At 50.7% G+C, this 12,303-nt stretch overlaps 1 protein-coding gene across 2 annotated transcripts in view; it reads right to left on the bottom strand.

Moving 5' to 3' along the window:
* ACLY (ATP citrate lyase) overlaps nt 1-12,303 on the bottom strand; it is a 95,120-nt gene that overhangs the window by 49,023 nt on the left and 33,794 nt on the right. The gene's annotated exons all lie outside the window — the stretch shown is intronic.

Below are 12,303 nucleotides of genomic sequence, written 5' to 3'. Positions count from 1 at the left end.
CCAAGAAAATTAGAGCTGAGAGGACGAGTCTCCATCTTCATAGATCGGGCGGGTTCTGGACTGATCCGTGGTACTACAGGAACCAATTTTCCTCTCTCTCTCTGTACGTACCCGGATCAGTCCAGACTCCTAGGATGTACCAAAGCTCCCTACTGAGGGTGGGACCTGGAGAGACCCGCTTGCAAGACACTCTCGCCAAATGACAGAGACTCCAAATCCCCTACATCCGGCAATAGTGCCTTGCAAAAGTATGCAGCAACTTCCAAGTCACCACCCTACAAATTTCCTGTGGAGAAACCAACTGGACCTCCGCCCAAGAAGCTGCCTGAGAGAGTAGAATGAGCCAACAAATCTTCTGGGACCTGATGGCTTTTGAGAATGTATGCAGACCCAATAGCCTCCTTAAGCCACCTCACAGTGGTAGCCTTGGAAGCATGGGTACCTTGCTTTGAACCACTCCATAAAATGAAAAAATGATCAGATCTCCTAAAATCATTCGTGATCTTGAGATGCCACAGCAAAGCCCTACGGACGTCCAACAGCCTAAGCTCCTGCGCATGAGGCACAGAAGCATCCAATTCCGGAAAAGCTGGCAGCGCCACCATCTGATTAATATGACAAGCAGATACCACCTTCGGAAGAAATGATGGAACCGTTTTGCAAGGGCACTCATGAGTCCGAGATCTGAAGGAATGGATCACGGCAAGATAAGGCCTGCAACTCAGAAATTCTCCTCGCAGAATAAATGGCTACTAAGAAGACAGCCTTTAAAGTCAAATCCTTAAGAGTCGTTCTGCAGAAAGGTTCAAAAGGTGCCTCACAGAAACCTTGGAGAACGAGATTAAGATTCCAGGATGGGCAAACTCTGCTCACTGGAGGGTGCATATTCTTGACCTCTCTAATAAACCTAATCATGTCGGGATGAGCAGACAACTGGTACCCTTCAACTTTACCTCATAAGCAAGCCAGAGCAGCTACTTGAACTGAAGAGAGTTGAAAGCTAGGTCTTTGATTAAACCCTCCTGAAGGAAAGACAAAATGTGAGACAACTAAGATCGCAAGGCCTGAACTCCTTTAGCCATATACCATGTCTCAAAAGACCTTCCAGACCCGGACATACGACAACGAAGTTGACATCTATCTAACTTGCAGAAGAATAGTTATAACCGCCTCAGAGTACCCTCTTTGCCTCAAACGCCACCTCTCAAAAGCCAAGCCGCTAGACAAAAGTGATCTGCCTGGTCTGAAAATATAGGGCCAAAGAAGGCGAGGAAGATGACTGAAGCATAATGGTCTGTCAACCGCCAAGTTGACCAGATCTGCGAACCACGGCTGACGTGGCCACTCTGGAGCTACCAACACCACATCCCCTGGGTGTCTCTCTATCCGACACAAGACCTTGCCTACCAGAGGCCAAGAGGGAAAACTGTAAAGAAGAACTCTCCGAGGCAAGGTAACACCAGAGAGTAGACTCCCTCGGTCCCATATGCCTGCCTTTGGCTGAAAAAGCGAAATACCTTAGCATTGAGAAGAGTCACCATTAGATCAACATGTGGACAGCCCCACTTCTCAAATGAGCTGCGGCACTGATTCCGACAATTCCCACTCTCCTGGATCTAGAAGACTGCGACTTAGAAAATCTGCTTGGACGTTTTTGACCCCTGCGATATGAGATGCCGCTATCTGAACCAGGTGTTGTTCCGCCTAAAGAATTAACTCCTGATGGTTCCTCCCTGCCGAATGAAAATGTTACAGTCATTGCATTGTCCGACAAGACCCTCACCGAATAACCTTGAACCAAAGGTAGAAAGGCAAGTAACGCTAACCTCACTGCCCTGGTCTCTAAGCAAGTGATAGACCAAGAGGCTTCCTCTGCCTACCAAGTGCCCTGGGCAGATTGTCGTTGGCATACTGCTCCCCAACCAGAAAGGCTGGCATTGGTAGTAAGTATTACCCAATCCGGGACCTCCAGCTCAACCCCATGCACCAGATTGGACGTCCGTAGCCACCAAGACAGACTGTCCTGCACAGGAGTCTCGAGAGACACAGGCTGATGAAAAGCCTCAGATAACAGATTCCACTTTGCAACAGAGCCCTCTGTAGTGGTCTTGTGTGTGCAAAGGCCCATGGTATCAACTCCAGTACTGAAGCCATCAAACCCAGGACCTGCAAAAAATCCCAAGCTCTGGCTACGTGCAACTTTAACAAGCGCAGACTTGTTTCTGTAACTTGCACACTCTCTCCTCTATCAGGAAAACCTTGCCTTGCCTCGCCTCGTATCAAACCAAGCCCCCAGATATTCGAGAGTCTGAGACGGAATTAGGTGGCTCTTTGCCAAATTCGCCACCCAGCCTAGCGATTCCAAAATATGAATCACCTTCTACACCGCGGTGTGACAACTGGCCTTTGACTTTGCCCTGCTGAGCCAATCGTCAAGATAAGGGTGCACCCTCGCACCGCAAGGCTGCCACGATGACCACCATGACCTTGGTGAAGGTACGTAGCGCCATGGCCAGCCCAAATGGGAAAGCCTGAAACTAGAAATGCTGACCCAATACCATAAATCTCAGATAAAGTTGGTGATCCCGATGAATGGGAATATGAAGGTATGCCTCCGTAAAGTCCAAAAAAGCCAGGAACTCCTGATTGTGCACTGCCACAATTACCGACCGCAAGGTCTCCATGCGAAATCTTGGAACCTTTAATGCTGCATTTAGCCGTTTCAAGTCCAGAATGGGCAAAAGATGCCCTCTTTCTTTAGAACTATGAAGTAAATGGAATAGTGACCTTTTCCTCGTTCATCCTGAGGAACCGGAACCATGGCCCCTAAGCTCTGAAACCTGTCTAAAGTCTCCCAAACTGCCCAACGCTTTTCCAATGACCCGAAGGGGGAAGACCAGAAGCAGGTCGTGAACCGGACATGCAAATTCTAAAGCGTAACCGTCTCTTATTAGATTGAGAACCCACTAATCCTGAGTGACCTTGGCCCACTCCCCATAAAATCGAGCTAGACAACTCCCTATAAAGGGAACGTCTGAGTGGTCTGGCCTCGCCTCATTGTGAGGATTTTGGCCCTGTAGCCCCACCTCCAGTGGAAGCTCTGAAGGGCCGACGACCACCACAAAAGGACTGTCCCCAGACCTGACTGAGAGGAGAAAATTGCCTCTGCGTCACTGGGGCTCCTCTCGCATGACCTTCTGCTTTCCCGAAAACGCAACCGCAACAGAAATGACTGCTTGCTCTTAGGCCTATCCTCCGGAAACTTGTATACCTTATTCTCACCTAGTTGCTTCATCAATTGCTCCAGGTCTTCCCCAAATAAGTGATGTCCTTTGAAAGGCAGCGAAGCCAATTGTGACTTAGACAAGACATCCGTCGACCAGTCATGCAGCCAAAATAACCATCTCGCTGACACAGCAGATCCCATAATATAGGACAAAGTCCTCACCAAATCATACAAAGAATCTGCCACATATGTGACAGATGTCTCCAAGCGTTCCACCCTACTCTCCTGGTCACCAGACTTCGCCTGGCCATCCTGAAGTTGTTGACCTAGCGCAGACATGCTCTTTGCATGAAGCTGGAGCAAATGGCAGCCTGCAGAGAGTGGAAACCTCAAAGATCCATTTGAAGTGGATTTCCAGCTTCTGATTCTGAACATCCTTCAAAGCCGCGGCCCCCGCAACGGGAATAGTCTTCTTTGTGACTGCTGAAACCGCCGCGTCTACCTTTGAAAGAAAAAAGCTCTAACGTCTGTTCGGGCAAGGGATAAAGCTTTGACATCGCCCTCCCCAATCTCAGGCCGGAATTGGGAGTACTCCATTCCTGATCCACCATCTTCTTCATGGACTTATGATAAGGGAACCCCATCAGGGGGTCTCGAATCCCATCCAAGACCGGATCCGCCCCATCCATGTCCAAATTATCCTGAGGGATCTTAAGTCCCAGCTCCTTAAGAACCTGAGGAATCAGAGGACCTAATTCTTCCCTCCGGAACAAGCAGAGAATTTTGGGGTTGTCCCCTTTGGAAACCAGAATAGCCTCCACATCATCCTCCAGAGCAGTCTACCGCATCCGGATCTGCACCCTGATCCCCAGACAATGCAGCCCCCAACAACCTGGGAACCCCAAGGGACCCAACAGTCATTGGAATAGTCATCTGGCCGAACTGGGCCCAACAGCCACTGCACCCCGGAAGGCAGGATCCTCCAGGACAGACTAGGCCCAGCAGTCACCTTGTGAGGCACCGGGGACAAAGCTAGGAATTCCAGCCCTGCCTGCTGGCACCCTAGCCCTTCCTGCTGCACCAAATAAGCGTTGTGGAGCAGCAGAATAAATTCAGGTGAAAAGGAGCAGGGAGCCATTGATAAAAAAAACTGAGCCCAAGCTGTCACACCCCCTGAAGCCGGTGGTTCCTGAGCAACAGCTTCTCCTGCGCCCCACTGCCCCTCCATGGGACCCGGATAGACTGAGGAATGTCTCGGGGGAAAATCCCCCTCTACTTCTAATGGCACGGGCAAAACCGCCCGAGGAATTAAAATAGCAACCATTCCCATGTTGCCAAAGCCTGAAGGCCCCATGCGGCTAGAACTGTCAATCATCAGGGCTGTAACCACGGCTACAGCTGGCATGCTTTTCTGCGTTTCCAGGCCACCGGGGGCTCTGACAGCCCTTCGCCCCCAAAACACAGGCAGCACAAAGTCAGTCTATTTAATCATGCGGCAGACCAAACCTCGCACCATGACCACGCTGACAGGACAAACACCAACCCATGCAGAGCCCAAGCACCGCTGAGAACCAGGGAAAAACTAAAAGCCCGCCACACACAAACAATTGATCGTAGGGAGAGAGGAAAGCCGCTCGACAGAGCCCTGATCTTACCACCCAAGCTGCTCCTGCTGTACAACTTTTTCTTTAATGCTAACAACTTTAATCAGCTCAACAAGAGCCCCCCTCTCCTAAGGCTGAAGAGAGCTGTCCAGCTCAGTTCAGCCAAAGTTAACCAAGGAGAGGAAGAAACCAAAAGAAAAAGGAGCAGGTAACCTGAGCCAAAAAGCCACCTGAGTGGCCTCGTGGAGGGGAGGGATCTGGACCACCAGATTTACACCCCTCGGACTAATGGAATGAGTGTACAAAAAAGGTCACCGACCTCCAGCTCGTCGTCCTCCTCAACTAAACAGGGAAGGATACACCAGGACCCAGATAACCCTGGGAGGAAAGGCTCACACCCAAAAACATCAAAAAAAAAAAAAAAAAAAAAAAAAAAGTCACCAGACCTCAGAACGGCAGGTTTATGCACCAGCCACCATCTGCTGGAGACAGAAATACTGAGGAACCGCACATGGCACCAGGGATCATGATGCAGTGTCAGTGACACTTTCTCTGTCTTCATCTGCTGGCAGGGATGCATAAACCCAGGAGTCTGGACCGATCCGGGTACGTACAGGGAACAAGCGTTAGAAGCGCTATACCCACTGGATCCGCAGCAAGAGAACGTTTGTGTTTCCCTAAAGTGGATGCGCTGGTCTGTCCCGTCTCTAAGCGAACAACTATCCCAATGGAGGGAGCAGCGGCCTTAAAGGATGCACACGAAAGGCAGATGGTGTCCATCCTTAAACAGAGCTCTGACACACTAGCAATGACCTTACAGATCGCTTCTTGTTGTGCCTTGGTATCTCGTTCATGCCTGCTCATCTCTCGGGAGGTGGATGACTCGGGGGCGAATTCCAGAACGGTTATGGAACCCACAGCTACCTTTTTAGCTGACATGGGCTCAGACCTAGTCCATACCGTGACCAGAGGAGCCGCCTCAGTGGTGGCAGCAAGAAGATAGCTATGGCTGTGGAACTGGTCAGCAGATGCAACCTCCAAGGCAAATCTTACAAAGATGCCCTTTAAAGGATCACTCCTCTTTGGAAGCGAATTGGAAAAGCTGGCCAGTAAATGGGGTGAATCTCCAGTACCCCGGCTACCAGAAGAGAAAGCAGTTACAGCGCCCCTCACCCATGAAGGGTCGATCCAGGGTCTCCCAATGCTTTCACCCCTACAGAAACTCGACATTTCACAGGTCTCAGTCCTTTCGGAGTCGGCAGCCCAAGAGAAGGTCAGGCTTGGGTTCAGGTTTGTCCCGAACCCCCCCAATGAAGTTTTGTGGAGCCACCCTCAGAACGAAGAGATAGGGCACAGCTTCCCAAACTTTTAGCCAGTGTGACCCTATTTTACCACTTGAATTTTCACATGACCCCCAGAGGATGGACCAAACCAGAGGAGCGGGGGTGTGGTTCACCTGCAACAATCACCATCCCCTCATTCCAACTGATTCGCCACCCTCTCCAGTCCATGCTTTCTCTTAACCTCCATTCCCTTAGAGAGGACATCCTCTCACAACTTCCGCTGATTCCCTCTTACATCTTCCAGCTCTTCTCACCCTCTCCAGCCCTTTTCACATCCTCCTAGCTGAACCTCTCATCTCCAAGTCATTTGTATAACCCCCAATTGTTCCTCTGTCATCCCCTCCCTTTGCCCCCCCAACTCTTCGCTCTCATCCCCCCAGTTGATACCCTCTCACCCACAGCTCCTCTCTTGCATCCCCCAGTATCTTCTGTCATTGCTCCCCTTATCTTCCAGAGCCAATCCCTTTCCCACTGATCTGACCCTTAAACCTTTCTTGCATCTGATCCCTCCTTTCCAACAGCTCCTTTAAGCATCCCTTTGGGCCAGGGTCAGCAGCAACATTTTCCTTTGGGCCCCGGGCCAAAAAGTGAATGAGAAGTGGTGGGAAGAGAGAAGCGGCTGATGACAGAGGCAACATTTTTCTCTTGGGCACGTTCAGTGGTGAGTGGGTGAGAAGCAGTGACAGTCTTCACTGGCCTTTGCACACTCAGCCCACCCTTCCTCTCATGGCTGGTCCAAAGCCTGATCTGCAAGTGGCAGCAGAATTAGTAATGAAAGTCAGTACAGATTCTAGGAGCCAGAGCAAGGTTGCAGGCCCTGCAGGAGCCCCAATCCATTTTCGTGCAGGCTTCCTGTGACTGCGTAAAACTCATGCGAGGGTGAGACCACTGCTGGACCTCAGTGCATGCTGGCTTACAGGCCCCATGCTGACTTCCACTAGTAGTGCTACTAGCAGAGTCTGAAGAGCACTGCCTTCTGAGGCACTTGTGACCCCAGCTGGAGGTTTTGTGACCCCATTTGGGGTCCTGACAGGAAAATTGGTTCTTACCTGCTAATTTTCATTCCTGTAGTACCATGGATCAGTCCAGACCCACTGGGTTATGCCTCCCTTCCAGAAGATGGAGACCGAGAAAAACTTGAAAGGCACCCCCCCCCCCCACCCCCTCTTAGCCTGGTGTGCCACCTGCGCTCCTTCAATATAATCATTACCATAGCAGAATGAAGAAAATTTAAGAACCAATGGCTAGACCAAAAACTATCTGAACAATAAACTTTGAAACTATGCACATGGAAGGAGTACTGATTCGGATATTTCCGATATTTTCTCTGCATGAGATAATGAAGATATTTGACAAATACCAAGCAGACTCTCCAGAACAGAATACCCTGGGTGGGCGCCTGGACTGATCCGTGGTACTACAGGAATGAAAATTAGCAGGTAAAAACCAATTTTTCTTTCCCTGTACGTACTCAGATCAGTCCAGACCGCTGGGATGTCCCCAAGCTGCCCTATATGGGGTGGGACGTGGAGAGTCCCGCTCTAAGCACACTGCTGCCGAAACAATTGACATCCGGGGCTCGGACGACTAAACAGTAATGCTTAGCAAAAGCGTGTAAAGATTTCCAAGTAGCCACTCGGCAAATTTCCTGCGGCGAAACACATTGGCTTTCTGCCCAAAATGCCGCCTGAGATCTGATCAAATGAGCTTTTAGACCATCCAGCACCGGCCACCCGTGACATATATATGCCGAAGCTATAGCTTCCTTCAACCATTGGGCAATGGTAGCTTTGGATGCCTTATGCCCTTAGGACCGCTCCGACAACCGAAAATCATTAGTCACCTCCAAATACCGAAGGAGAACCTATCGGACATCCAATTTCCTCAAGTCGCGAGCCTGAAGGGAATCACGATCCAAATCTGGAAAAGCCGGCAACTCCACTGACTGATTCAAGTGAAACCCCGACATGATTTTTGGCAGAAAGGAGGATACCGTTCTAAGCGACACCCCGGACTCCGAAATCCACAGGAGCAGTTCTCTGCAGGACAAATGCTTGAATCTCGGATATTTGCCTGGCCGAACAGATAGCCACGAGGAAAACAGCCTTGAGTGTTAAGTCTTTTAAAGTAGTTTGTTTGAGAGGTTCAAAAGGAAAGCCACACAACTCCCATAGAACCAGATTCAGACTCCAAGAAGGACACACTGGACGAACTGGAGGGTTTAGATGCTTGGCACCCTTCAGAAAACGTGCTACGTCAGGATAGGCTGCAAGGGATGTTCCGTCAACCTTTCCTCTTAAACAGCTCTGGCGGGGTCCATGAGCGGTAAGAGTAACTGGAACTCTTCTGACTTGGGATCCCAGCGGGAAAGCAATGCCCTCTGCAAAGGTCTCATATGAGCAAAGGCTCAGGGGACCAACTACAAAGTAGACGTCATAGAACTAAGAACTTGCAAGTAGTCCCATACCTTGTCAATCCACTCCTGCAGGAGGAAAACTTTGCCGACAGCCGTGTCGAATGAGGCTCATAAGAAATCCAACACCTGGGACGGGACCAACTGGATCTTGGAGAAATTGACGACCTATCCGAGAGAATGAAGACGCTGCAAGACCGAGTGAACTGCTATCTTGCGAAGCTCTTCTGACTTCGCCCAAATGAGCCAGTCGTCCAAGTAGGGATGAACCAAGATCCTCTCCCGCCTGAGAGCCGCCGCCACTACTACCATCAACTTGGTGAAGATGCGGGGAGCCGTCGCCAATCCGAACGAAAGCGCTTGGAACTGGTAATGCTCGCCCAAGACCATGAACCGCAGAAACCTCTGATGATGTTCTCGGATCCCTATGTGAAGATAAGCCTCCGTCAGATCCAACGAGGCCAAATATTTGCCTTTGTGGACGGCCGCAATGACTGACCGCATAGTCTCCATGCGAAAGCGGGGCATCCAAAGTGCCCTGTTCACTTTCTTCAGGTCCAATATCGGACAGAAGGAGCCCTCCTTCTTGAGAACCACGAAATATATGGAGTACCTGCCGGTCTGGCATTCAGTCAATGGAACAATGGATCCCAGGGCTTTCAATCGACAAGGTTTGGTTCGCCACCTGCTGCTTTGCCAGAGACCCGCAAGGAGACACCAAAAAGAGGTTTCACAGCGGGCGAGCAAAATCTAAAGAGTAACCGTATTCTATGATGCTTAGAACCCACTGATCCAAAGTAATCTTGACCCATTCCTCGAAAAACAGAGAGAGACGACCTCCTATCTCCGGAATGGAAAACTGGGTCGGCGCACCTTCATTGGGAAGACTTGTTGCCGGAGGATCCTTGGGAGACCCTGTTGCGGGCAGGCCTCCGGCTGCAAAAGGAATGAGCCAAAGCCTGGGACTTCGTCGACGGCTGCTGCAGAGTGAAGGACAGTGCTCTGTCCGGACGAAAACTGTGTTGTCCCCGAAAACGAGACAAACCGAAGGTCCTAGAAGGTCTAGGCTTGTCCTCCAGAAGCTTGTACACTTTATTGTCCCCTAGGGACTTAGAGATGCTCAAGGATCATCGCCAAATAAAATTTTCCTTTGAACGGAAAGGCTCCCAACTGAGACTTGGTCAGCGGACCAATTGCGGAGCCAAAGAAGCCTCCTGGCCGACACCGCCGAGGCCATTGTGCGCGAGGAGGTACGGAGATCATACAAAGCGTCCGCGGTATAAGCAACTGCTGCCTCCACATGCTCCGCCTGCTCTGCCTCTGCCGGGGGGAGTTCCTGAGCAACTGTTGCACCCATTTCAGGGTTGCCCTCTGCATGAGACTACTGCAGACCGCCATTCTGAAGCGGAGTGCTGATGCCTCAAAGATCCTCTTAAGAAGGACCTCAAGCTTCCTATCCTGGAGATCCTTGTGCGCTTGGTGATTGCTGAAACAGCCACGTCCACCTTAGGAACCTTGAGAAGATCCAACGACTCCTCCGGAAGTTGATAAAGCTTTTCCATAGCTCTTCCGACCCGCAGACTGGCTTCCAGCGCATCCCATTCCCGGGTCATGAGCTGCAACAGCATTGGGTGGAAAGGAAAAGTTCTAGGGAGAGCCCAAAAACCTGACAGAACGGGATTCACCGTGAAAGGCTCAGTGAAAGGCCTGAATCCCCAGTTCCGACAGAACATGAGGGATCATAGAATCCAGCTCCTTCCTGCAAAACAATCTGAGCACCCGCAGATCATCCCCTTAACCGGAGCAGATTAACATCATCAGCCGCATCCATGTTGGGAGGATCAAGATCCGGGGGATCAGCTAGCGGGGCCACTGACGCATCCGGAGTCCCTCGGACTGTTCGAACCAGAGGAGCATCCTGACCTTCAGCAGGCCTAGGGACCTTCGCTCGTGGAGGCTCCTGTAATTTTAAATCCGCTTCTGTCTCCAGATATGCTTTGTGCAACAAAAGCACAAACTGGGAAGAAAAAAGGTGCTGTCTCTAAGACACCCCCCCCTGGGGGGGGGGAAAGCAGGCACAGAGTACTGAGGCTTTTCAGGGCTCAGATTCGGTGGCGAAAGCTGCGGCAGGAATTCCCCTCCCCCCAAGCCCTGCACTGCATCGGAGCCTGGAGGATCTAAAATGGCCGCCGTTCCCACACTGATCAGGAACGGGGCAGGCCAAGGTCTCCGAGTCAGCAGACTCCTTCCTGCACATTGGGACCATGTGAGGGATGCTCCCCTGCCGTCTCTAGGCAACTCTGATGGGCCTTCTCCCCCGGGAATGCATCGGGAGCAGAGGCCATCACGGGAGAGCCGCACTGCCAGCTCCCCGCAGGCAGAGCACCGCGATCCCCATAGCATTCTGAACAGAGCTGCAATGAGGTAAATAACTCAGCACAAAAATTATCCCCTCCAGGGACCTGATTTCTTTTTCTTGTCTTTTTATTTTGTTGCTCCCAATCAACCAGGGGAATGAAACGTCCCTGGGTCCAGGCTGAGCAACAGGAGCTCCCACCAGAGGAATGGCCACTTCTCTGGTCTGTTAAGGGGAGGAACTGGTCCACCGGTAAATCTCTCTACTCACCGGGTTGAAAAAACAGTCTCCGGGCAAACAGGCTCTCGGGGTATCAACCCCAGCCGTGCCTTCTACCAAGGGGGATAGGCTGCCACCCCTTGGGAGGACTTGTACTCCATAATTGATCTAGCCAGAAGAAATTAAAGGTACAAAGACTTTTTTTTCGTATTTTTAAAGGATCAGGACCACAGGTTCTGCCACCTTCATCTGCTGCAGACAGAGAAATACTGAAGGATCGCAGGTGGCGCACCAGGCTAAGAGGGGGTGCCTTTCAAGTTTTTCTCTGTCTCCATCTGCTGGAAGGGAGGCATAACTGATCCGGGTACATACAAGGAACCACAGTTTGGGAAGCCCTGAGATATTGTGGGCGGGGGGGGGGGGGGGGTTCTGACTGTCCCTCTTTTATCAACGGTGGGTCGAGATCTCTTCAGACAAATGGGTTCTGGAGATCATACGAGAAGGATATGCGCTGGAATTTCACAGCACTCCTTGGGACATATTCATGATGTCTCCTTGCACTCCCAGCACAAGAAGCAGGCAGTGGAGTCTACCCTGTTAAGGCCGTCATCCAGTCCCTAGATCAGGGCATCTACAATCCTACTGGAGTTCAGTGTTTATGTTTGGTTGAGTACAGTTACTGTTATCCATTTTTAATCATGTTTTTTTCAATAATATGTCCATAGTGGCTTTTGAAGAGAATACTGAGAGCTGAGGGAACTGCAGGGGTGCATCTAGGGTGACATCAGCTTTGAAACCTGACTCCCATCTCCATTTGCTAGCAGGGGAGCATAACCCATTGGTCCTGAGTCCATCTGTATACACTAAGGAAAACGAAATTAACAGGTAAGTAATTTCTCCATTAAACACCTCCAGCTGGCTGTACGCCAATACTGCTGTCCCAGCCAATGCTTTTCCCTCCCCCCAACGTGGCCCTGTTAGAGCTTCTGAGGAAAGAAGAAGCTGGACAGAAATCAAAGATGGCACTAGGCCAGAGGAAAAAAGCTCAATGTCCACCTCTAAAGGGCTCTGGATTCAAATCTTGATAACTCCAAGAACAAACTCAGCCTCTCATGGGGTAAAACAAGAACCAGATACTGACA

The sequence above is a fragment of the Rhinatrema bivittatum genome, chromosome 12 (genome assembly GCF_901001135.1).
Source record: "Rhinatrema bivittatum chromosome 12, aRhiBiv1.1, whole genome shotgun sequence".
NCBI lineage: Eukaryota > Metazoa > Chordata > Amphibia > Gymnophiona > Rhinatrematidae > Rhinatrema > Rhinatrema bivittatum.
The sequence above is the reverse complement of the archived record's forward strand: the minus strand, read 5'-3'. Positions and strand labels throughout refer to the sequence as shown.